This window comes from Felis catus, chromosome B2 (assembly GCF_018350175.1).
Source record: "Felis catus isolate Fca126 chromosome B2, F.catus_Fca126_mat1.0, whole genome shotgun sequence".
In the NCBI taxonomy this organism is placed as follows: Eukaryota; Metazoa; Chordata; class Mammalia; order Carnivora; family Felidae; genus Felis; species Felis catus.
In genome coordinates, this window is record NC_058372.1 from 132,249,463 (window position 1) to 132,275,102 (window position 25,640).

Genomic DNA, 25,640 nt, shown 5'->3' on the forward strand with positions numbered 1-25,640 from the left:
CGATGTGGGGCTTGAACTCACGAACCGCGAGATCATGACCTGAGCTGAAGTCAGACACTCAATCTACTGAGCCACCCAGGCACCTCTGTAAATGAGTCTTTTGAGCAACTACTATGGCTGGTAAAAGGCTGACATCTACAGCACAGGACATCCTGCCACCTCATTACTGACAGCCGGCTTGGGAGGGACATTCCCTTTTTCTAAGACCTTCTTGTCATGAACCTGCCAGTTTGTCTAAGACCCTGAGGAGTCAGCTAATCTGCTAGCAGGCCTGTGACCCCATGCACATCTATACTTCAGAGCACCTTCTTTTCTAAGGGCAGAAGAGCACCAGATGTACTGTGAAAGCTCTGCCCCTAAGGAAGTTCCCCTTCACCAGTGACCAGGGAGGCACTCTTAACCAAATCTGTACAAATACGTTAACTCTCTGCTACCAGCTGGTGCCGGTGTATTAGACACACTCACATGTCAACCAGGCTTTCAATTTTTCCTCTTCTGTTCATTGGTCATAGGCAACTCCCCACGAGGCTGTATGTATGAGATGAAGGTGGTGAGGAGAAAATGGCACCATGAGAATCTGAGCCACCCTTTCATCAAATTTACTAGCACCCTTCGGAGCTGCTCACACCTAGACCCACTTTTCGTAACGATGGATCGTTTCTATGCAGTTTAGGATATGGTAGATCTGAAAAGACCAGACAATAATGAGCTTCTCAAATCTCACGGTCCCTTGGTGTCTCATGGTCAGCTATCCTGTCTTTCTAAGGACCCCATAGCAAAGCGGGAACTGCTTATCACACAGAGAGTCTTGACAGAAGGAAAGGTCAGAGTTTCTTCTGAAATCCTAGGGTGGGAAAGCCAATACACAATGATCCTCCTATTGAGGCTTTACTGAAGGCCATATACACAACAAGAATCATTAAGTGCAAGTGGTAAGGCAGCTCCCACCACTGCGCGAAGCTTCTATAGAGCTCTCTTTAGGTCTCCTCTCAAAAACAACAGCCTCATTGAAAAAAAAAAATAATAACAGCCTTTTAAGCAAGTCAGTAAATGAAACAGAGTAACATACACAAAGGTGGTTTATAGGGCCTCCAAAATCCAAAAAGCCCCACCCAAAATCCCAAAATTGCGGTGTGCAGTTCAAGCTATAATAACTTGACTTTCTCTTTAGACGCAATATACAGATAAACACCAGAACATTAGAATTCTAGCAACTAACCAATATAGTAAATCCTTGAATTTTTGTGGGGTTTATCTCCCACCCACAGACACAAAAGTCTTATTAAGATATATAAGTTATTGGCTATTTTTTACTCACCAGATCTGATTATCAAAATGTCATCAATGCAATGGATCGGTGTAATTTTCTGCAGGACATCAAGACGAGCAAGGTGCCTCTAGTACATTACGACAAAGAGCAGGAGAGTCGACCTGGTCTATTAAGAGGTTACTCTGGGCCCTCTGTAAAAATAAAAAATGCTTTGGATTTTACTATTGGAGATAGGAATTTTTTTGATAGGTCAGTAGCTACAAACAAGGTGCAAGGCTTTCCTGATTTACTCCAAGAAAGATAGCATATCTGAAGAGCAGCTATAATGGTGTCACTATTTAAGTTTATGACAACTCATGGTCATTCTCCAAGATCGACCTAGCCTTTGGGTCAATGACATAAGTAAGTTAAATAGAAATATGGCCCTAATCTCCATAATTACTTTCAGAAATGTTGCACAGCTTTTAGTTTACCATTTTGACTTGGTGAGGGTACTGCGAGGGAGACTGGAAACTTTTGGAATAAATGAAAGTCTACAAGACCAATGACCCAGTTTCTTCACCAAACATCATTAAGAGTAGGGAGAGGGAACTGTTATAGATTAAAGACGTTTGAGATATATCAGGAATTTATTTAGGTACTGATTCAACCAAATCATCAAAAAAGTCATTTTTTGATGCAATTGGGGAAATTCAAACGTGGGCTGTGTAGTAGATAATATTAAGAAACTATTGTTGGGGCACCTGAGCATCTCAGTTGGTTAAACATCTGACTTTGGCTTAAGGAATGATCTCACAGTCCGTGAATTTGAGCCCTGCATCCGGCTCTGTGCTGACAGCTAAGAACCTGGAGCCTGCTTCAGATTCTGTGTCTCCCTCTCTCTCTGCCCCCCCCCCAGTCTTATGCTCTATCTATCTCTCTCAAAAAATAAACATTAAAAAAAGTTTAATAAAATACATTTTAAAAAAATTTTTAAAAAGGAAACTATAGTTATTTCTTTCAATGTGTTCATGATATTGTGATTACATTAAAAAGAAAAAGTCCTGGGCATCTGGCTGGCTCCATTGGAAGAGCATGCAACTCTTGATCTCAGGGTTGTGAGTTCGAGCACCACATTGAGAGTAGAGATTATAAATAAATAAATAAATAAATAAATAAATAAACAAATATTCCTTATCTGTTGGAGGTACATAATAAAGTGTTTATAGATAATGTGATGTCTGGAAATTCTTTTTAGAACTCTCCCATACATGGGGGAATGTGTTAGTATGGTTAGATAAAACAATATATTAATAATTGTTAGAGTAGAGGATGAAGACTTCACCTATAACCATTCTCTATACCTCTATGTGTCTGAATTTTTTTTTTTGTAACAGGTTTGAAGATTTTCATAATAGTAACTTGTTTAAGAATGATGCCATCTATACAACTCCATAGCCCCCGCACTGACTGGTGGGTGGGTCACAATGGCATAATGGGTATTTAATGATCAACCTCAACCCAGAGTATCTTATATGGAAGGTCAGGAAAATACCCTTTCCCCAGGGCCCCAATGCACAATCACCCTATAAATGGCCTGTGGGAAACACTTAAAGATTTACAGTTTACATCTGTGGCTATGTGATTTTCCACAGAATACATCCCAGGGACCCAGCTTCTCCTCAGTTACCCCTCTAGTTCTGAATTGACTTACCTCTAGAATTGATGATAGCCTGTGAGTTCTCATTGTGGAGTGTGTAATCACGTTTACAACCACAAGGTTCTGTATCTCAGTCAATATCTCAGTGGAATACAGATTCATTTCATTCCTGTAAACCCACAATCAACTCACTACTACCACAGATTCCAACAAGTCAAAGCAGTTGGCCATTCTGACTCTACCTATGATAGAAATTGTGCCTATGTTTTCTAATGGTTAAGGACCACCACTTGGCCTCTGCCTAGCCAGGACCTCATCATTCGCATTAAAGCTAGGATCCCGGGATCCTGGGAAGATGGCGGCGTAGGAGGACGCTGGACTAAAGGCGCGTCCTGCTGATCACTTAGATTCCACCTCCACCTGCCTAAATAACCCAGAAAACCGCCAGAGGATTGGCAGAACGGAGTCTCCGGAGCCAAGCGCAGACAAGAGGCCCACGGGAGAGGGTAGGAAGGGTGGAGGGGCGGTGCGTGCTCCAGGGACTGGCGGGAGGGAGCTGGGGTGGAGGGGCGGCCCACCGGCCAAGCAGAACCCCTGAGTCTGGTTGGCAAAAGCGGAGGGGCTGGATGGAGTATGTTCCGACAGCTAGCGGAACTTGACATCTGGAAGGTTATAAGGTAACAGCTCTGCTCGAGAATGGGAGGGCTGGAGGACAATGGGAGGGAGAGGTGTTGAGCCCCGGACGCCAGAGCTCAGCTTGGTGGGGAACAAAGGCGCTCGCCAGAGCCATCTCCCTTGCCCATCCCCCAGCCAAAATCCCAAAGGGAACCAGTTCCTGCCAGGGACCTTGCTTGCACCACGCAAACACCCAACGCTGTGCTTTTGCAGGTCTGACTCCCTCCCGGTGCCGCAGGGCCCCTCCCGAAGTGGATCTCTGAAGGAAAAGCGAGCTGAGCCTGCCCCTCCCGCCCCTGTGCACCTTGCCGATCCACCCCAGCTAATACGCCAGATCCCCAGCACCACAAGTCTGGCAGTGTGCAAGTAGCCCAGATGGGCCACGCCACCCCACAGTGAATCACACCCCTAGGAGAGGGGAGGAGAAGGCACACACCAGTCTGACTGTGGCGCCAGCAGTGGGCTGGGGGCAGACATCAGGTCTGACTGCGGCCCGCCCACCAATGCAACTTATTCAAGACAGCACAGGGGAAGTGCCCCGCAGTCCCGCACCACTCCAGGGACTATCCAAAATGACAAAACGGAAGAATTCCCCTCAGAAAAACGTCCAGAAAATAACAACAGCTAATGAACTGATCAAAAATGATTTAAACAATATAACAGAAAGTGAATTTAGAATAAGAGTCATAAAATTAATCTCTGGGCTTGAAACAGTATAAAGGACAGCAGAGAATCTCTTGCTACAGAGATCAAGGGACTAAGGAACAGCCAGGAGGAGCTTAAAAATGCTATCAATGAACTGCAAAATAAAATGGAGACAACTACGGCTCAGATTGAAGAGGCAGAGGAGAGAATAAGTGAACTAGAAGATAAAATTCTGGAAAAAGAAGAAGCTGAGAAAAACAGAGATAAAAAAACTCCAGGACTATGAGGGGAAAATAAGAGAACTAAGTGATGCACTAAAGAGAAATAATCTACACATAATTGGTATTCCAGAGGAGGAAGAGAGAGGGAAAGGTGCTGAAGGTGTACTTGAAGAAATAATAGCTGAGAACTTCCCGGATCTGGGGAAGGAAAAAGGCATTGAAATCCAAGAGGCACAGAGAACGCCCTTCAGACATAACTTGAATCGATCTTCTGCACGACATATCACAGTGAAACTGGCAAAATACACGGATAAAGAGAAAATTCTCAAAGCAGCTAGAGATAAACGTTCTCTAACATACAAAGGGAGACCTATAAGACTTGTGACTGATCTCTCTACTGAAACTTGGCAGGCCAAAAAGGAATGGCAGGAGATCTTCAATATGATGAACAGAAAAAATATGCAGCCGAGAATCCTTTATCCAGCAAGTCTGTCATTTAGAATAGAAGGAGAGATAAAAGTCTTCCCGAACAAACAAAAACTGAAGGAATTCATCACCACTAAACCAGCCCTACAAGAGATCCTAAGGGGGATCCTGTGAGACAAAGTACCAGAGACATCGCTACAAGCATGAAACCTACAGACATCACAATGACTCTAAACCCATATCTTTCTATAATAACACTGAATGTAAATGGACTAAATGCGCCAACCAAAAGACATAGGGTATCAGAATGGATAAAAAAACAAGACCCATCTATTTGCTGTCTACAAGAGACTCATTTTAGATCTGAGGACACCTTCAGATTGAGAGTGAGGGGATGGAGAACTATTTATCACGCCACTGGAAGTCAAAAGAAAGCTGGAGTAGCCATACTTATATCAGACAAACTAGGCTTTAAATTAAAGGCTGTAACCAGAGATGAAGAAGGGCATTATATAATAATCACAGGGTCTATCCATCAAGAAGAACTAACAATTATAAATGTCTATGCGCCGAATACAGGAACTCCCAAATATATAAAACAATTACTCACAAACATAAGCAACGTTATTGATAAGAAAGTGGTAATTGCAGAGGACTTTAACACTCCACTTACAGAAACGGCTAGATCATCTAGACACACGGTCAATAAAGAAACAAGGGCCCTGAATGATACATTGGATCAGATGGACTTGACAGATATATTTAGAACTCTGCATCCCAAAGCAACAGAATATACTTTCTTCTTGAGTGCACATGGAACATTCTCCAAGATAGATCACATTCTGGGTCACAAACAGCCCTTCATAAGTATACAAGAATTGAAATCATACCATGCATACTTTCAGACCACAATGCTATGAAGCTTGAAATCAACCACAGGAAAAAGTCTGGAAAACCTCCAAACGCATGGAGGTTAAAGAACACCCTACTAAAGAATGAGTGGGTCAACCAGGCAATTAGAGAAGAAATTAAAAAATATATGGAAGCAAATGAAAATGAAAATGAAAATACAACAATCCAAACGCTTTGGGATGCAGCGAAGGCAGTCCTGAGAGGAAAATACATTGCAATCCAGGCCTATCTCAAGAAACAAGAAAAATCCCAAATACAAAATCTAACAGCACACCTAAAGGAAATAGAAGCAGAGCAGCAAAGATACCCCAAACCCAGCAGAAGAAGAGAAATAATAAAGATCAGAGCAGAAATAAACAATATAGAATCTAAAAAAACTGTAGAGCAGATCAATGAAACCAAGAGTTGGTTTTTTGAAAAAATAAACAAAATTGATAAACCTCTAGCCAGGCTTCTCAAAAAGAAAAGGGAGATGACCCAAAGAGATAAAATCATGAATGAAAATGGAATTATTACAACCAATCCCTCAGAGATACAAGCAATTATCAGGGAATACTATGAAAAATTATAAGCCAACAAACTGGACAACCTGGAAGAAATGGACAAATTCCTAAACACCCACATGCTTCCAAAACTCAATCAGGAGGAAATAGAAAGCTTGAACAGACCCATAACCAGCGAAGAAATTGAATCAGTTATCAAAAATCTCCCAACAAATAAGAGTCCAGGACCAGATGACTTCCCAGGGGGGGTTCTACCAGACATTTAAAGCAGAGATAATACCTATCCTTCTCAAGCTATTCCAAGAAATAGAAAGGGAAGGAAAACTTCCAGAGTCATTCTATGAAGCCAGTATTACTTTGATTCCTAAACCAGCCAGAGACCCAGTAAAAAAAGAGAACTACAGGCCAATATCCCTGATGAATATGGATGCAAAAATTCTCAATAAGATACTAGCAAATCGAATTCAACAGCATATAAAAAGAATTATTCACCATGATCAAGTGGGATTCATTCCTGGGATGCAGGGCTGGTTCAACATTCGCAAATCAATCAATGTGATACATCACATTAATAAGAGAAAAGATAAGAACCATATGATCCTGTCAATCGATGCACAAAAGGCCTTTGACAAAATTCAGCAACATTTCTTAATAAAAACCCTCGAGAAAGTCGGGATAGAAGGTACATACTTAAAGATCATAAAAGCCATTTGTGAAAAGCCCGCAGCTAACATCATCCTCAATGGGGAAAAACTGAGAGCTTTTTCCCTGAGATCAGGAACACGACAGGGATGTCCACTCTCACCTCTGTTGTTTAACATAGTTTTGGAAGTTCTATCAGCAGCAATCAGACAACAAAAGGAAATCAAAGGCATCAAAATTGGCAAAGATGAAGTTAAGCTTTCACTTTTTGCAGATGACATGATATTATACATGGAAAATCCGATAGACTCCACCAGAAGTCTGCTACAATTGATATATGAATTTAGCAAAGTTGCAGGATACAAATCATTGTACAGAAATCAGTTGCATTCTTATACACTAATAATGAAGCAACAGAAAGACAAAGAAACTGATCCCATTCACAATTGCACCAAGAAGCATAAAATACCTAGGAATAAATCTAACCAAAGATGTAAAAGATCTGTATGCTGAAAACTATAGAAAGCTTATGAAGGACACTGAAGAAGATATAAAGAAATGGAAAAAACATTCCATGCTCATGGATTGGAAGAATAAATATTTTTAAAATGTCAATACTACCCAAAGCTATCAACACATTCAATGCTATCCCAATCAAAATTGCACCAGCATTCTTCTCAAAGCTAGAACAAGCAATCCTAAAATTCATATGGAACTACAAAAGGCCCTGAATAGCCAAAGTAATTTTGAAGAAGAAGACCAAAGCAGGAGGCATCACATTCCCATACTTTAGCCTCTACTACAAAGCTGTAATCATCAAGACAGCATGGTATTGGCACAAAAACAGACACATAGACCAATGGAATAGAATAGAAACCCCAGAACTAGACCCACAAACGTATGGCCAACTCATCTTTGACAAAGCAGGAAAGAACATCCAATGGAAAAAAGACAGTCTCTTTAACAAATGGTGCTGGGAGAACTGGACAGCAACATGCAGAAGATTGAAACTAGACCACTTTCTCACACCATTCACAAAAATAAACTCAAAATGGATAAAGGACCTGAATGTAAGACAGGAAACCATCAAAACCCTAGGAGAGAAAGCAGGAAAAGACCTCTCTGACCTCAGCCTTAGCAGTTTCTTACTTGACACATCCCCAAAGGCAAGGGACTTAAAAGCAAAAATGAACTACTGGGACCTTATGAAGATAAAAAGCTTCTGCACTGCAAAGGAAACAACCAACGAAACTAAAAGGCAACCAATGGAATGGGAAAAGAGATTTGCAAATGACATATCGGACAAAGGGCTAGTATCCAAAATCTATAAAGAGCTCACCAAACTCCACACCCAAAAAACAAATAATCTAGTGAAGAAATGGGCAGAAAACATGAATAGACACTTCTTAAAGAAGACATCCGGAGGCCAACAGGCACATGAAAAGATGCTCAACGTCGCTCCTCATCAGGGAAATACAAATCCAAACCACACTCAGATATCACCTCACGCCAGTCAGAGTGGCCAAAATGAACAAATCAGGAGACTACAGATGCTGGCGAGGATGTGGAGAAACGGGAACCCTCTTGCACTGTTGGTGGGAATGCAAACTGGCACAGAACTCTGAAAAACAGTGTGGAGGTTCCTCAAAAAATTAAAAATAGACCTACCCTATGACCCAGCAATGGCACTGCTAGGAATTTACCCAAGGGATACAGGAATACTGATGCATAGGGGCACTTGTACCCCAATGTTTATAGCAGCACTCTCAACAATAGCCAAATGATGGAAAGAGCCTAAATGTCCATCAACTGACGAATGGATAAAGAAATTGTGGTTTATATACACAATGGAGTACTACATGGCAATGAGAAAGAATGAAATATGGCCCTTTGTAGCAACATGGATGGAACTGGAGAGTGTTATGCTAAGTGAAACAAGCCATACAGAGAAAGATAGATACCATATGGTTTCACTCTTATGTGGATCCTGAGAAACTTAACAGAAACCCATGGGGGAGGGGAAAGAAAAAAAAAAGAGGTTAGACTGGAAGAGAGCCAAAGCATAAGAAACTCTTAAAAACTGAGAACAAACTGAGGGTTGATGGGGGGTGGGAGGGAGGGGAGGGTGGGTGATGGGTATTGAGGAGGGCACCTTTTGGGATGAGCACTGGGTGTTGTATGGAAACCAACTTGACAATAAACTTCATATATTAAAAAAAAAAGAAAAAAAAAAGAAATAAATTAAAAAAAATAATAAAGCTAGGATCCCAAGGTACCTGGGTGGCTCAGTCAAACTTCCGACTTCAGCTCAAGTCATGATCTCAGGGCTCATGGATTCAAGCCCTGTGTCAGGCTCTGCACTGACAGCTCAGAGCCCGGCCAGAGCCTGCTTCAGATTCTGTGTCTTCCTCTCTCTCTGCCCCTCCACCACTAGTGCTCTGTCTCTCTCTCTCTCTCTCTCTCTCTCTAAAAAATAAACATTAAAAAAAATTTTTTTAACTAGGATTCCAATTTAATGGTGACACTTGAAACTATTATCTCAAGGATAGGGAACACGGATCAGCAAACTTTTTTTCTGTCACGAGACAGACTGTAAATAATTTTTAGCTGTGAGAGCCAGTTTCTGTCATGAGTACTCACCTTGCAGTGCAAAAGCACCCAAAGACCAAAGGGCATGGCTGCATCCCTTTATTTATGGACACTGAAGTAAAGCTTTACTTATGGACACTGGAATTTGAGTTTTATATCATTTCCATGTGACATAAAATACTTTCTTTTCCAACCATTTAGAAACGTAACAACCATTCTTAGTTTGCATGTCATCTAAAAACAGGGGGTGGCCACTGGCCTTCAAGTCAAAATTTGGAAATCCTGATCTAATAGGATCTATTCTATCATGTACTATCCTGGGTTCTGGCCCATCTAGAAGCAGTAAGAAGCACCTCTAGTTCCTTTGGCCTATTTACCATGTCTTCCACCCCCCCACGTGAATGCACAGTTCCCCCCTGTGCCGGGCGGTGATTTAACTCTCCTTCCGGGCTTGGAGGCCTTATGGTTGGGTCTATAAGAAAAGGCATCCCCCAGGTAAGGCAACAGCCTCAGGAAATATCATTTCAAGTTCTCAGGGAAAGAAAAGGGTGATTTCCTGAGACAGGAGAGGAGGGACTATTTGAAATCGCAACAAGGGAGGTTCTGGATGATTTGACGATTCAAATGTCGTCTGCACGAATGTCCCTACTTCAGAATCTCTTCCTTCCCAGCCAGTGTTCTGATCTTAGCAAAAGAGACTCAGGCTTAACCAGAGTTGTAATTCGGCAACCAAGCAGTTCAGTTTTAGGTCTGATCCTTCTTCATTTTGGCTCTGCAGCTATAGGCCGGAAGGAATTCTTCTACACTTGATCTTAGCCAGAAGGCCGAGAAGCGATTAGGAAGGAATTCTTTCGAAGCCTCCATAGAACCTTTCTGGTTCTCCACTTTTGTCTTGAAGGTAAAGTAGTCTATTTTTATACTCTCTGGCACACTCAGAGTCCAGCAACACTCCCTGAAATATTTGTCATCATCCTTGTCATAATATCAGGGAGTACAACAGCCTGGTTATCTTCCAAAGCCTTGCCCTCGCTGCCTCTCCAGCTCACACCCCTATGAGAGTAATTGTAATCGTGATGCCACAGTTGTATCTTTAAGAGAGTCCTAAGGACCGGATGAGTCAGGATCCCGGCAGGCAACACACTTCAGATGAAGAGACTAATACAAAAACTGCTTAGGAGGCACCTGGGTGGCTCAGGTTGGTTGCACATCGGACTCTTGTTTTGGGCTCGGATCAAGATCTCACAGTTGCTGAGGTAGAGCCCCATGTAGGGCTCTGTGCAGACAGCATGGAGTCGCTTGGGACTCTCTCTCTCTCCCTTTCTCTCTGCGCCTCCCCCACTAGCTCATGCACATGCTCGCTCACACACCCTCTACGTAAATTAGTTAATTACACATTACAAAATAAAAGAAACTTCTTAGAATGGTCAAGCAAAAGAACAAGTTAAAGGTTAGTTAACGGTTAAAGGTTGAAGGCTAACCTTAGTCAAGATTAAGGAACAACAAGATCTGGCAAGATGTGCCGAAAAACGAGCAGTAGAACATCATTCCTACTCTCAGGATGGAGAAGAGGAGAACGTGGTGTCGTCAGAGTTCAGTGAGAGCTGGAGCTAGGAGTGGCCACCTCCAGGGACTGTCCTCACAAGGGGTGCAGTAGGGAGGAAGCAAGGAAGAAATACCCAACTCGCCCTTTCCCACCCCTGCCGCCTGATTTTCTGCATGCCCTTCGCCTTGGCCCGATGTAACTGGAAGCCAATGGTCAGGCAGCCCAGATGATGGACAGAGCAGTAGTCAGCCTCCTGGGGGAAGAGAATGAGGCAGGGCAGGGCCCAGAGAGGAGCTGGGGTGGATTGCAGTGGGGCCAACAAATAGAATAAAGAGCACATATGGAGGTCCCTCATTTAAGGAGGAAACGTGGGCGGTTACTTGCTCAACGTCACATCGTGAGTGGCAAAGACTAGAATTCAAACCTAAGAGGTCCACCTACAGACCTAAACAATGGTACTGCACAGCCGCACACAGGTACTTCCAAATACTGGTGAACGGGGATGGGGGGAGAAAACTCACAAGAGTGTCTTTAAGAGAAGAAAACTGGGGGTGCCTGTGTGGCTCAGTGGGTTAAGCATCTGACTTTGGCTCAGGTCATGGTCTCACATATGGCGGAAGCCCCATATCAGATGAGCTGGAGCCCTGCTTTGGGATTCTCTCCACCCCCCCCTGCCCCTCACTTACTTGCACTCTTGCCTACTTGCGCTCTAACTCTCTCAAAACAAAACAAAGCAAAACAAAACAAAACTGTGCAGTAGCCAAGTAAGAGATGCCTAGGGAATCAGTGATAAAGGCATTAGTGATAGCAGTAAATAACCAAATGTACGAGAGAATGTTTCTGCAGGAAAATGTTATGAATATTATCAATTTAACAATAGTAATACAAACCAAATGGGGAGTGAGTGGCAGAAGGTAGTTTAAGTGCACTGATTTCATCTTTCTTCATGGGTAATCGACAGTGACAAAGTTAATGAGTAAGAAAATTACGTTCTGTTTTTTGGGTATGAATACAATCATAGTTTTCAAATGTTATACACTTTTTTCACTTGTGACTCCTCAGAGAGTCAGGGGTCCAAAAGGGAGAGTTAATGTTACCATCACCCTCCCATTTCTGAACGCATCTGTGCATTTCTGTCCAAATGTGTTTCTGTTACATTTCCTGCTTTTTATTCTGGATATACCTTGGTGTTGTAGTAAAGAGAAACTTGAACAGTAAAACAGTATTTGTAGTGGAGCCCAGGCTTCGAGAGATTTCTTGAATAAAGGATTTAGCCCGTATTTAAAAGATTAAAAAACACAACGTTACAGTTTGTCTGTTCGTTAACCCCACTGACGGTGGGGATCCATTTTCCCTCAAATGATCATCCCCTCTGCAAGAATTGCTGCTTATCTTCAGATGTCAGAGATAGCATTGCTCTCAGAGAGTCAGCAACTTTTACAGCAAAGAGCCATGAGGCTTTGTTTCTGGAGGGACACAAGCATTCACGGTTTTTCACATTTTAACTCGGAAAGTATTTCTTTCTCTGACGGTGGCACAGGGTGTGCACACGGCATGGTGGCGGCCAGGCCAAGGATCAGGTTTTGTTTCTCATTCGGGTATTTATTGATGAAGGTCAAAACGGTCGCATCTACTTGTGGATTTGGACCCTTTATTATTCTTAAAGTACATTTCCTTTTCCCATTGAGCATTTTTGCCCTGATGGACTGATGCGTGTATCATAACTCCATCTTGTTGCTTAGCATTTACCCCCTATTTCCTTTTCTACGTTTTTATTCTTTCTGAATTGTTTTGAGTCTCTCCTGGGTACAGAGCTCCTGGGTTGATTCTTCACCCAACCTGAAAGCCAGGTGATGACAGGCGAGTTGATAGCTACATTTCTGCTACACACAGTAAATAGGTAGGAAATGCTGTAGTTTGTTTCTAAATGCTTTGTAATTTTTATTGTAGTTTCCTCTCTATTCTGCATAACGTAAAGGTGAATTTTTTGTTCCCCCAAATATTATTTTTTTAATTTAATTAATTAATTAATTAATTAATTAATTTTGAGAGAGAGAGAGAGAGAGACTTTTATATTAAATACTCAAGTCAACCAACGTATTTTTATCAGTTTCTGTGCTTATTGTGTTTTATAGCCCATATGCCTAACCACTGGGTTCACTTTTCCTTAACCTACTGCTTTTGCTAATTTTTTGCTGAGTCATTGACACAATAAACTCTTGTTTATTACATGTCTTTGTACGTCTGAAATATCTGTATTTGCTCCTCCTTTACCCACCAGAGTAGCGAGTCTGGCTGTGGCTTCCCATGTGGAACTGAGTGCATTTGGCCTCTTCTACTCAGCAGGAGCTGTAATCCCCACTGGGAACCAGGAGACCAGTCTAGGTGCCTTCCACCCTGCCCCCTCTGTGCTAATTCTGCTGGATGGAGAAGTCCATCTGGCTTAAAGGTCCAGCTATGTCTCTTTGCTTTCTCCTCTTACATATTATCTTTCATTGCAGTGCCATTGATGGAGAAAGGGGTGTTTAAAACAGATTCACTCTTTCCTCTGTTTCAAACTCTTGTTTTTCAAAAATTGTTTATTATGAAGTTTTGGTTTGTTAGATTATAACTTCTGAATAGAAGGAGAAAATCAAGTTTCTCTTTAATTCTGACATTGACATAGACCTTTTCCCCAGTAAACTCTCACTGTGTTAAATAATCTATTGTAGAAATCAAGCATGGTATACTTTTTTTTTCTTTTTACTGTTAAATTCAAGTTCAGTTAAAGTTTATGGAAATTTAGACCAGTGAGCTATTAATTCTGACTAGGATTAGAGAAGGATTCACAGATTAGGGACATTTGGTCTGTGTCCTAACAGATGAACAGGAGTTGGCCATACGAATAACGATGAGATGTTCAAAGCAAAAAAGCAGAGTTCACAAAATGACCCAAATATAAGCGGTCTTGCGAAGTGAGTTCAAAATATGAGCCAATTATCTCAAAACCAAGGGACTTCAATAAAAATCAGGATTGCTAGCTTCTGACAGAAACAAAACAAAAAAAGTAAAAGCTTTGGCAAAACAGGGCCCAGCCCTCCAGCATTCCCACAGGGCCGGAGCAAAGGAGCTGTGCCTCTTTCAGATAGGGTGCAGCATCTGCACGGTCTTCTCTCCCTGTGCCACCTGCTTGTCCTCTGTAGGCTTTGTGTGTGGCCCCTGCAGAAAGTCTGGAAGCCTACAAAGGTGCGCAATGTATTTAGAAAAGGTTTGAAAACAAGAGAGTAATGCGATTCGATCTCTGTTTTCAAGAAGCAAGTCTGGTGGCGAAAGAGGACAGGTGGGCAGGCAGGAGAGGGGACAATTTGGAAGCAGAGAAACCAGTTAGGAGGCTGTTACAATACTCCAAGAGAAAGATGACAAAGTGTAAAACTACTTGGTAGCAGCGGGACTGTCATGGAAGGTACAGAATTGGAGAATCTCGAGACGCAAATCGGAAAGACTTAGAAAATGGACTGAATGCCATTTTGTGGCGGTTGTGAGGGAAAATGTGCCAGAAACTATTGAAATGTTTCTAGTTGTGGGGACTGCATGTTGCCATCCACCAAGACACGGAACTCAGAAAAGAGCAAAAGTTTTGGTGAAGAATTAATTCTGGTTGTTGTACGTGTGTGTGACCTCTTTGAATCAGAGGCTGGATCTTAGTTATCTCTGTGTCCCCAGCTTCTAACACATCTACTGAAAGGGGCTCCATAAATGAATGTTGAATTGAACTCAATTAAGCTTATTGATTTTTTTAGTTGTTTGTGGGAAGGTCATACAGGTGGAATTATCCAGAAGTCAGTTTGTCATTTTAGAGCTCAACAGAAAGGTTCAACCTAGAAATACATTTAGGTGTTGTCAACATATTTATTTCCTTGACTGATTTCTACAAGTTGTATTGTATTAAGTCATATTTATTGATAATATGTGTTGATTAAAAGTTTGTGATTTTATTTGTATGATTGTCGCATGTGCTTAATACATTGTAATATTGAGGATTTATAGAGATTCTCACCATATCCTCTCCTATACCTTCAGTAGTATAGACAATCCATAAAATGTTTTTTTCACCAAAATACATTTCTGATAGACTGTATTGTTGTTGTTTTTTTAAGTAGGCTATATGCCCAATGTGGGACTTGAACTCAGAACCCTGAGATGGAGAGTCTTCATGCTCTACTCCAGGAGCCCCCTGATAGTCTCTAAAATGACAACAAATTTAACTTCTTACAGTCATCCGACAGTGTGAAAGGATGTCAAGTGATTTAAGCATAAATACACCAACCCCAGCTTGACTGAAGTTCCAAGTCGAGTGTTTTTGTTTTTGTTTTCTCAGGAAAAAAGAACATTCAAAAATGATAAAAGCAACCTTCTTAAGCAAGCACTGATATTTCACTCAAAAGTAGTGTCTATACAGTATAAACTATTTTTAAAAATAAAGTAGTCATTGTTTAAATTGCTAAGTTAGTTTTTAGCTTAAACTTGCTGTGTTCAGGGAAAAAAGAAATATGGTCTGTATTTTTAAGTATGCTATTCACATCCTCTCCTGGGTTTATCTTTCCTTTAGAAAACATGTAAGTGGGGGGGGGGGAAGGAAAGGAAAATGTACACAGCTTCTTTCCCAGTTCCCTGTGGTACTTGGTAACTCAACACTTAGACAACCGCAAGGGATCCTGATTCAATAAATCTAGCATGTTCCCTGCGCGGAGATACAACAGAGTTGTTACTTTGGTGACCATTCTAGAGGAAACCAGCACTATCCAGAGTGAAGTACAAAAAAACACAATGACATAAAAAAGAAGCAGGAATTCACAGAGTGTTCTTTTCTATTTCCTAATTTTTTCCCCTCTCTTTTACTTTTCATTGACAGGAGTACAGAATACCAAAAAGAGTGGAATATGATTTCCCTGTACACCCGTCACCCAGTTCCAAAACTCTTCAACTCAGGGCTTTGCTTGTTTTATCTATTTTACCATATGTTTCTTTCCTTCCCTATAACAGTGGGAATATTTTGAAGCAAATCCTTGCCATTGTATTATTTCATTCATAGATGTTTCAGTATGCATCTAAAAAAAGCAAGAACTCTTTTTTTAAACATAATCAAAATGACAGTACCCTTGCCTCCCAAAAGAAAGTGATATTCTCTAATGCCATCAAATATCCAGACTGTGTTTGAATTTCTCTGATTGCAAAATACATGTTTGGTTTTTGTTTTTACCATTGGGTTGGTTTGGATGTGGATCCAAATAACATCCACATCCAGCATTTGTTTGTTAGGTCCTTTGTCTCTTTTAATTGACAGAGCCCTCCCCTCTCATTTTTCTCCTGGCAATTCATTTATTAAAGAAAACTAGATGTATCCAAATCAGCCAGGAGGAGGTCAAACTTTCACTCTTCGCAGATGACATGATACTGTATATGGAAAACCCAAAAGATTCCACCAAAAAACTGCTAGAACTGATTCATGAGTTCAGCAATGTTCAGGATATAAAATCAATGCAAAGAAATTGGTTGCGTTCATATTCACCAACAATGAATCAACAGAAAGAGAAATCAAGGAATCAATCCCATTTAAAATTGCACCAAAAACCACAAAATACCTAAGAATAAATCTAACCAAAGAGGTGAAAAATCTATACACTGAAAACTACAGAAAACTTCTGAAAGAAATTGAAGACACAAAAAAATGGAAAAAGATTCCATGCTCCTGGATAGGAAGAACAAATATTGTTAAAATGTTGGTACTACGCAAAGCAATCCACATATTCAATACAATCCCTATCAAAATAACACCAGAATTCTTCACAGAACTAGAACAAATAATTCTAAAATTTGTATGGAACCAGAAAAGTCCCCGAATAGCCAAAACAATCTTGAAAAAGAAAACCAAAGCAGGAGGCATCACAATTCTGGACTTAAGCTATACTACAAAGCTGTAATCATCAAGACAGTATGGTACTGGCATAAGAACACACACTCAGATCAATGGAACAGAATAGAGAACCCAGAAATGGACCCACGAATATATGGCCAACTCATCTTTGACAAAGCAGGAAAGAATATCCAGTGGAATAAAGACAGTCTCTTCAGCAAGTGGTGCTGGGAAAACTGGACAGCGACATGCAGAAGAATGAACCGGGACCACTTTCTTACACCATACACAAGAGTAAACTCAAAATGGATGAAAGACCTCAATGTAAGACAGGAGGCCATCAAAATCCTCGAGGAGAAAGCAGGCAAAAACCTCTTTGACCTTGGTCGCAGCAACTTCTTACTCAACACGTCTCTGGAAGCAAGGGAAACAAAAGCAAAAATGAATTACTGGGACCTCATCAAAATAAAAACCTTCTGCACAGAGAAGGAAACAATCAGCAAAACTGAAAGGCAACGGACAGAATGGGAGAAGATACTTGCAAATGACATATCAGATAAAGGGTTAGTATCCACAATCTATAAAGAACTTACCAAACTCAACACCCAAAAAACAAATAATCCAGTGAGGAAATGGGCAGAAGACATGAATAGACACTTTTCCAAAGAAGATATCCAGATGGCCAACCGACACGTGAAAAAATGCTCAACACCACTCATCATCAGGGAAATACAAATCAAAACCACAATGAGATACCACCTGACACCTGTCAGAATGGCTAACATTAACAATTCAGGCAACAACAGATGTTGGTGAGTAATGCGGAGAAAGGGGAACTCTTTTGCACTGCTGGTGGGAATGCAAACTGATGCAGCCACTCTGGAAAACAGGATGGAGGTTCCTCAAAAAATTAAAAAGAGAACTACCCTACAGCCCAGCAATTGAACTACTTGACAAAGCAGGAAAGGGATACAGGTGTGCTGTTCCGAAGGGACACATGAACCCCCATGTTTATAGCAGCACTATCAACAATAGCCAAAGTATGGAAAGAGCCCAAATGTCCATCGATGGATGAATGGATAAAGAGGGTGTGGTATATACATACAATGGAGTATTACTCAGCAATCAAAAAGAATGAAATCTTGCCATTTGCAACTATGTGGATGGAACTGGAGGGTATTATGCTAAACAAAATCAGTCAGTCAGAGAAAGACAAATACCATATGACTTCACTCATATGAGGACTTTAAGAGACAAAACAGATGAACATAAGGGAAGGGAAACAAAAAATAATATAAAAACATAAGAGACTCTTAAATATGGAGAACAAACTGAGGGTTACTGGAGGGGTTGTGGGAGGGGGCATGGGCTAAATGGGTAAGGGGCATTAAGGAATCTACCCCTGAAATCACTGTTGCACTATATGGTAACTAATTTGGATGCAAATTTAAAAAAATAAATTAAAAAAATTTTTTAAATGAAATAAAAAAAAGAAACTACATAATCTATTCTTGAAGAATTCAGCATATTCTAAGATTTTGCTGACTGCATCTCTATCATGTCATTTAACATGTTCCTGATATTGTAGTTAGATCTAGAAGCCTAATTTAATTCAGATTCAGCTATGGAGTAGAATATTCGTAGAGGTACCTACAATTCAGCTCTCTTTTAGACAGCTGTGAATCAATGATGAAATACTGCTGCTTCATGAGGGGTTTACAATATGGTAATATGTTCTCATTCCTTTGTCATCTATTAGCTGACATACCTCTACAAACTGAATCTTCATCAGTTCTGTGTTTATCCTGAAGACAACGCATTCACACAATAGAAATAAATGCTTGATTCTTTCATCTTATTTACCAGTTTTCAGAAAATAGGTTGGTTCCCTCACAGCCACCAAAGTTTAAAAAGTGAGTTGTTTAGCATCACTTGGTAGTCCTAAGTTTTAAAGTGATGTGTTTCAGCCCCTTCCAATAATTTCCGATTGATGCTCAAATTATCCCAGTACAAGCAATACTTTGGCCAGTACAAGCCTCTTCAAGATGGCTCCCAAACCCTTTTGACAGAATCCCAGTAGTCTGTTCTTTCCTTACTCTTTGGTAGAACAAGATAAAAATCTAGTATATTTCCTACTCTAAACCAGGATTCAGACATTTTTCCAGGTTCCTCTATCTGTTTTTGGCTGTATATTACATTTAGAGATCACAGTCTGGGCATATTCTGATTTTTAGCGCTTGGTGTGAGAAATACCAACTGCAGGGCTGTTACCTTGTGCTTACAATGTGCTCCTTCCCACCAGAAGGTCATTTACACCTGCCATTCCCTCTTGTCTGGAACACTCTTCTCTCTTCTCTCCACTTCTAACCTACTTACCTCTCCCCACTCATCTTTAATATTTTAGTTCAAACCTCAGTATCCAAGAAGGATTTTCCACCTTCCTGATCAATTTCTCCTGATTCATGCTCTCAAAGAGCACATGCCCTTCCATACATCGGCGCTCTTGAAAACACTGCCTGATCCACACCTAATTTCCATGCTAGACTATAGTATCTAAGAGAGCAGGAAGCATGTTGGTTTTTGCTCATCATTGTGCCTTGAGTGCCGAGTCAATGCCCGACATGAAATAACATCCTGTAGTGGGTTGATTAGTTTCTCCTGCTATCCCTGCCCCCCCAGAACTCATGTCCACATGGAGCCTCAGATTGTGACCTTTACTTGAAAAGAAGTTCTTTGCAGATGTACTTAGTTAAGGTGAGGCCACACGGGATTAGGGTGGGCCCCAGATTCAATGACTGGTGTCCCCAGAAGGGGTAAGGACACACAGACACAGGGAATAAGGCCCTGTGAAGAAGTGAAGACAGGCACAGAGGTTGGAATGGTGCAGCTGTAGGCCAAGGAATACTGAGGATTGCAGGGGACCACGAGAAGCTGGAAAAAGCAAGGAAGGATTTTTCCCTATAGCCTGCAGAGAGAGGATGGCCCTGCTGACAGCTTGATTGCAGACTACCAGCCTCCAGTACTGCGTGTGAGAGAATACATTTATATTGTTTTAAACCACCCGATTTCTCGTACTTTGTTATTGCAGCCCCAGGAAATATGATGGGCATTACATTTTAAAACTGCATTAGGAAGGGTGATTGCTTTAAAAATCAGTGCATTGGCCATAGAAGCAGCTTCTTGGCTTCTTCTCGAACCTCAGGTAGGTTCAGCCTACTCGCCTCCACTCCAGCCTCCACACTGGCCTCCACCATGTCCATCAGGGTGACCCAGAAGTCCTACAAGGTGTCCTCCTCCGGCCCCCGGGGTTTCAGCAGCCTTTGTTATTGCAGCCCCAGGAAATATGATGGGCATTACATTTTAAAACTGCATTAGGAAGGGTGATTGCTTTAAAAATCAGTGCATCAAAGGGGCGCCTGGTGGCTCAGTCAGTTAAGCATCCGACTTGGGCTCACGGTTTGTGTGTTTGAGCCCAGGGTTGGGCTCTTTGCTGTTAGCACGGAGCCTGCTCCAGATCCCCTGTCTCCCTCTCTCTCTCTGTCTTTCGTGTGTGCTTCCTCTCTCTCTCAAAACTAAATAAACATTTAAAAAATAACATAAAAATCAGGGTTTCATGGAATATAATTTATCTGATTAATCAAATCCCCCACAAATCTCGTATCCCAGATAAAAAGGGAGTGCTTCCTAACACCCTTGGCCATAAAGAGACTCTTCTCCCCACGACCCACCCCCCTGCTCCCCATGCTGAGAGCGCTCAAGGCTTGCTGATGACAGAGGGAGAAGATGGTGACTATGCCACAGAGTATGGAGATGCCTGCTTGGGGAAAATCGGGGTAGATGGGCAGACTCTTTTTGAAGCTGCTAGGGACAGGGGAGCGAATATTTGCAGACAAAAAAAAGCCAAAAGGCAAAGAAAAAGCGGGCCTTTAAAACAGAAATAATGTGAAGCCCTGGGGACTCGGAGCTGCCAATAGACTTTCAGTTTGAGAATGAGAGTCCTACTCACGAGACCCCTGCCCCCCACCCAAGATACCTGTGGTCACCAATCTGCACCTGTTATAACATGTGCCATCTGCCTCTACTGCTCTTCTCAGCTAGTTTCTTAGTCAAGGAAACAATATCCCCTTCCTTAAACCCTGCCTCCTTTGCATTACATCACAGCTTCTCACTCATGCCATTCCACAAGAACATTCCCGATCATCTGTCCATTATTCAAAACACCCTAAACAGCTAAACGTTACCACTGAGTAAATCTCTTTAATCAATGCAGGGTTGAGTTTGATTCCAGCAAGCAGCTTAACCCAAAATAATCTCTTCTAAAGTGCTACAAACTATAGAGTAGGTCTCATTTAATAGAAATGATGCATGACATTTACGAAGTTGTAGTCTGATTTTAAACTGATGCCTCACTCAGTGAGTGCAAACTAGTGAATGATAGACTTTCCGTTGTCTGAAAGGAAATCAGATTAAAGGCTTTCTGAGTGCGACCAAAGATCCCACCTCAAGAATTCTACTTAATGTCATACCGGGCTTGATTGAGAGTTCAGCCTCACATGGTAGAAACACTGCTCAATCTGAAGTCATAAGACCTGGATTGGAGACCTGCTACTTCCATGCAGGGCAAGATTGGCCAGGCCACTTCACATGATTAAATGAGGTGGCGGTGAGTCTAGAAGCATCTAAGGGTACGACCTGGTGTGCAATTGTCATGTAACAAAGGTGGGCGTGGGATATAATTAGATGCAGATTGGGATGACTGGGAGCAAAGGACCTCAGAGCGAAACAGAATCAGGCTGGACTTCTGAGTCCGTCTCTCACTGGCTTTGCATGTTGACCCATTCAAAGGCTTTCTTTGCCTCAGCTTCTTCCTCTGTAAAGAGGGGGAGTCCATTCCTACCAAATAGGGCCCTTATGAACGTTGAAAAACAGACTGAATAAAAAGAACTTAACACAGTGTCTAGCACATTGGAAGCAGTCAATAAATGCTTTTGTTACTATCATTATTCATACAATTTAAGGTTTCAGAGAGCTGCTTTATAGCGATTCTAAGTTTTTGGATGTTTAAAATACTAAGATATTGAAATAAAATAGTATTTGGACTCCCAGTGTTTTTTAATACATTTTTAAGTTTGTTTATTTATTTTTAGGGGTGGAGAGGGAGGGGCAGAGAGAGGAGAGAGAGGACCCCGAGCAGGTTATAAGCCGTCAGCACAGAGCCCCGACGTGGGACTCGATCACACAAACTGTGAGATATCACAAACTGTGAGATCATGACCTGAGCCAAAACCAACAGTGGGAAGTTTAACCAACCGAGCTGCCCAGGTGCCCCTGGGCTGTCTTGTTTTAACTAAATGCAAATTAACGCTAAGTCATCACAGGCTAAAATCTGAACTTTAAAATTATGATAATGATGTTAGCAAAAATAAAATGTAACAAGGGAATATCAAAATATTTTATTACCAGAATGTGATATATAGAAGATCTATCCAATCCATGTTCTTTCTCTAATAGTACTAGCAAAACATAGTTTATGAGAGGATTCAAGATAGGTAAAAGCACGTTCTAATACGTACTCATTTTATTACGTCTGAGGCACTGGGTGATTATCTTCTCCCACATTGTCTCCTGTTTTCTGATAGTCAACATTCAGCCATTAGAAAGTTAGTCCTTTGACTTAAAAACATATTCTCTGGCAGGAAGACAACACGCTATCAGATATAAACATCCAAGTGGACATGAGGTTATCAGATACATTCCAAAAAGAGATTATGGATTCATAAATATCTTAGAGCCAGAAAGGATAACTACCCAAAGGGAAAAGAAAGGTGACCAGATGCTCCGAAGACAAACTTTACCTCCCTCCCAGCTTAAGCTGGCTCCACCATCGGCAAGGGGAAACCAGGAACATTTTATGGATAAGAATGGATTTTATTAAAAAAAAAAAAAATCAAGTGCGAACTTGCAGTTGTGTAATTGTGAAAATAGATCTGAATAAAAGATTCCAAAGGCTTTAGGCTATTTTTTTTTCTTTCAAATTCTGTCAATGATCCAGATACTTGAGATACTTGTGTAAAAGAACATGATCTGCATAGAACACTGCCCTGTCTAAAATGTTTTTATAATATCTATTGTGGGGCTATAATTTTACTTAGGACAATGCAATGAAATGACAAACTCTTAAAAATCACCTATTTTTAGTCTTTGCTTATACATAAAAATAATATAAAACCATGTGTTAGATTGGCAGGTCTGTCTTTTGGCAGCCAAAGGCATGGCAACAAGAATGTATAATTATAAAATCACTCAGCAACTATTTTGTCATGCAGCATGGCAGGTAAATAATGGTTGTTTAATGTGTGAATTATTTTAGGATCAGGTTATGCAAATGTAGACATTTGTTCCAGTGAAGGTTAAGCCTCTGAGAGGTAAGGGCTACCATCCCCTGATAATATTCTCTGTTGTCAACAAAGGAAGTGTAAGTTTTTCTTTGAGTACTTTTTTTAAAATTATAAAATTTCAGAAGAAATGTGTACTTATTCCTTTTAAATCCTAATATATGAAAGTATAAAGTAAACTATGAGGGGCGCCTGGGTGGCTCAGTCGGTTGAGCGCCCGATTTCAGCTCAGGTCATGATCTCGCGGTTTGTGGGTTTGAGCCCCACGTTGGGCTGTGTGCCGACAGCTCAGAGACTGGGACCTGCTTCGGATTCTGCGTTTCCCTCTCTCTCTGCCTCTCCCCCCGCTGATGCTCTGTCTACCCTGTGTCTCAAAAATAAGTAAGCATTAAGAAAAAAAAAATTTTTTAAATAAACTACGAATATCTCCCTATTACCTACTCTCCCTGACTCAGTCCGTCATGTTGCCTTTGCACGTGTGTGTATGTGTGTACATGCTCCAGGGTGTGGAGACAGACACAGAGAGAAACAAACATTCTTCAAACTATATTGTCAGCGTTGTCAAAACCTAATATGGAGATTTTACAACAGCTGAAGAAGGATCCTTCTAGCTGTGGGGGTCTTCTGAATTAGGCCTTTTTCACCCTTATTTCAACTGACTGTCTTATGATAAAACCTTTAAGCAATCCAAATAGGAATCATGGGTATTCATAGCCCAGGGCTGTCCCGTTCAGCAATTCACAATTCTAGCTGCTAAAAGAAAAAAAAAAAAAAAGAAGAAGAAGAAGTATCAATATGCAAACTTTGAAAGTTTTTTGAAGTTCAGTTTAAATATTTACTTCAAATTTTATAGACCTTTCCGAAAGTTGCCCAGCTTTTAAGAGTCTGCACATCTAACAAATGGGAAGAAGTCTGATGAACTTCTTGACCTTACTTGGGGAGAGGACAGGCTGCCTCCCCTCCAAGGAGAGGGAAGCACTCTGAACAGAGACGCTCATGCAATTTCGGTACGTTGTTTTCAGTCCTAATTGAAACTAGGAAATGCAGGGAAGTGTGATAATGAAAATAACAGGATCAGGGGAGTGTGGAACTGGCTGACTTCCCCCCCCCCACCACCAAAAAAAATCTGTAAAAACAGACTAGCTTGAGTTTCGGGTGTGATTTCTGGGTTATGCGTGAGGAGAGGTGTCGCACAGCTAACACCATGAAACCAACGAGGGAATATCCTTCACTCCCCTGTGACTCCAGGCACAAGGCAAGAATGCTGCTGAAGAATAAGCACAGGACTGTCCCCAAAGCAAAAAACACAGAGGTGAGGTTGGGAGTAGTGATCCATTCAAATTAGACCTAGCACTTACAGTTTTGAGTGTTCCACGAGCCTCTCTCGGCATCTAGCATAATGCCTACTTTATGGAAGCACTCAATAAATGGTCATTGGTGGTACAGTTATTATTATGCTTTGTCCTAACTCTAAGGGCATCACTGTGCCACTTCCATCATGGAGAGCAGCACTTCTTTGTTAATGGCTACACAAATCATTGGCAATGGGGAAAATCTTTCCCAGCTATTTGAAACTTCAAAGGTGACCTCAAGAGGCCTCTGGGTGGCTCTGTCAGTTAAGTATCCAACTCTTGATTTCTGCTCAGGTCATGATCTCATGGTTCGGGAGATTGTGCCCCATGTCCTTGGCTCTGTGCTGAATTCCTACTTGGGATTCTCTCCCCTCTCTCTCTACCTCTCCCCTACACACTGTCTCTGTCTCCCACTCTATCTCTCAAAATAGATAAACTTTTTAAATAAATAAATAAATAAATAAATAAATAAATAAATAAAGTAGCCAAAACATGTAAAGAGTTTACACACCTCAACACCAAAAAAACACAAATAATCCAATTAAAAAATGGGCAGACAACATGAACAGACATTTCTCCAAAGAAGACATCCAGATAGCCAACAGACACATGGAAAGATGTTCAACATCACTCACAATCAGGGAAATTCAAGTCAAAATGACAATGAGATACCACCCCACATCTATGAGAATGGCTAAAACCACAAATACAAGAAAATAACAAGTGTTGGTAAGGATGTGGAGAAAAGGAAATCCTCATGCACTACTGGTGGGAATGCAAACTGGTGCAGCCACTGTGGAAAACAGTATGGGGGTTCCTCAAAAAATTAAAAATAGAATTACCATATGATTCAGGAGTTCTACTACTGAGTATTTATCCAAAGAATACAAAACACTAATTTGAAAAGATATATGCGCTATGTTTATTCCAGCATT

The 25,640-nt window shown here is 41.2% G+C and overlaps 1 long non-coding RNA gene across 17 annotated transcripts in view; it reads right to left on the bottom strand.

Annotated features, from left to right (window-relative positions):
- Positions 1 to 25,640, bottom strand: part of LOC102901364 — a 278,672-nt gene that overhangs the window by 234,323 nt on the left and 18,709 nt on the right. For 15 of the 17 annotated variants that reach the window (XR_006598376.1, XR_002157540.3, XR_006598373.1 and 12 more), the window contains one exon: positions 1,319 to 1,461. The exons of 1 other annotated variant lie outside the window; for it this stretch is intronic. This is a non-coding gene — a long non-coding RNA (uncharacterized LOC102901364). Of the gene's footprint in view, positions 1 to 465; positions 529 to 1,318; positions 1,462 to 25,640 lie in introns of all 17 variants that reach the window. One more of the 17 variants, XR_006598371.1, reaches the window with a different exon arrangement.